This window comes from Fulmarus glacialis, unplaced genomic scaffold (genome assembly GCF_000690835.1).
Source record: "Fulmarus glacialis isolate BGI_N327 unplaced genomic scaffold, ASM69083v1 scaffold9842, whole genome shotgun sequence".
Classification (NCBI taxonomy): domain Eukaryota; kingdom Metazoa; phylum Chordata; class Aves; order Procellariiformes; family Procellariidae; genus Fulmarus; species Fulmarus glacialis.
The window spans coordinates 92,547-94,047 of NW_009198445.1; the positions used below are offsets into that span (position 1 = coordinate 92,547).

General features: G+C 34.4%; 1 protein-coding gene across 1 annotated transcript in view; it reads right to left on the reverse strand.

Annotated features, from left to right (window-relative positions):
- Nucleotides 1–1,501, reverse strand: part of ESCO1 (establishment of sister chromatid cohesion N-acetyltransferase 1) — a 31,326-nt gene that overhangs the window by 15,088 nt on the left and 14,737 nt on the right. The window lies entirely within an intron of this gene.

A 1,501-nucleotide genomic window follows, 5' to 3' on the forward strand; every position in this document is an offset into this window, starting at 1 on the left:
TGTGAGCTGCTTTGAGGTAGGCCAAAGGTGAGCCATTTTCCTGAATGTTTGGAAGGATATTATAAAAAACAAGAGTTATGGAAATAATCGTTAAGATCAGCAATACATCTGCAACAGCTGATGACTACTTTTTAGGTTTTTACGAAAACCCAGTATTTCAAGGCATTCAAATAGCATTATGGTTTTTTATCCCTCTCTTCATGGATTAAAAGCCTCATTTAATATACTCTCAGGACTGAAGTCTTAACCCTTAATTGGAAACAGCTAACTATGATATTTGACATGCTATCTTAATTGCATAGGGTTCATAACTTTTATTTTTCAGACACTGGATAGCAGCTACAATACAAATGGAAGATCATACCGTTTCACTCATGACCTTTAGGTTATCCTTCTACTCTATAACCAACCATTACCAAACTAAGGTACTCAGTATCTATTGCTTTGATATTTATTAATTAAAACAGTGTTATTAATTTGGAAGTATGCTCAGATTAAGGAGTCACTGCCTAATAAAGGGTAAAGTGTCAGGTGCAGGGGATGCCTTTTGCAAAGAGCAAAAGAATACCAGTTAGATTGAAGTCTCTAGCCAAAAAGGCATGTTTTAAGTTATGGTTTAATGCTCAAATACATTTTTTTTTTCTTTAACTGCATTTGGAAATTGAGATTACGTAAGCAGCAATAAATGTCACTCAATCTATTTTAACATATATCACAAGTAATAGAGAAATAAAAAGTTATTTTATACTCTAAAATAGGATACTATATAAGCAAACAAAGACTTGAGGGTGTTTTTTAAAAGGAAATTGATCTGTTTGCCCAAATTGAAAGTGCACAATTTGCAAGAAAACAGATCACCTGAACTTAGTTTTGTTTTCTAAGAGCTGAAAATATTCATAGTAAAAAAGCCTACTTTACAGAAGAAAGCATTTTGCAACAAACACAGCAAAAGTGTTTACGAATAACTTCTTACTCCTTCCATCTTCAAAGGTACGTTTAAGTACGTCTAAGAGCTAGATGACAGCTCAGTTCTCCACACAACAGCAACTTATTTCAAGCAGTCATTACTGAAATCTAAAATGTAGGTATCAGTTTCTTTCCAAGAAGAGACTAAAGGTACAACCAGCCAGGCAAACTCAGAGTTGAACTTCTCTTTAAGAGCACATATATGGAGCTCAGCCAAGAGAAGGAAGCTGAATCTGAGAACTCATTGCTTTAATGCTACATCAATTTATACATTCCTACTGTATACAGAAGGAGGAACAGGAATACACTAATTTTCTGAAGGAAAAAGAAAAGATGAACCCTGAGGTTACATTTGCAAAGTCAGAATAAGATGAGGCTTCTAAAGGTGCAAAAACTGAATCCAACACATTTTATTTTAACTGCAGACCTCCTTTAAAGCAGTAATATAGTTCCAAACAAGGTACCCATCTGGCCACCAAAATATACTGCATTTCAAGGGTTTATACATGAAAGATGAAAAAAGGCAGTTCAGCAG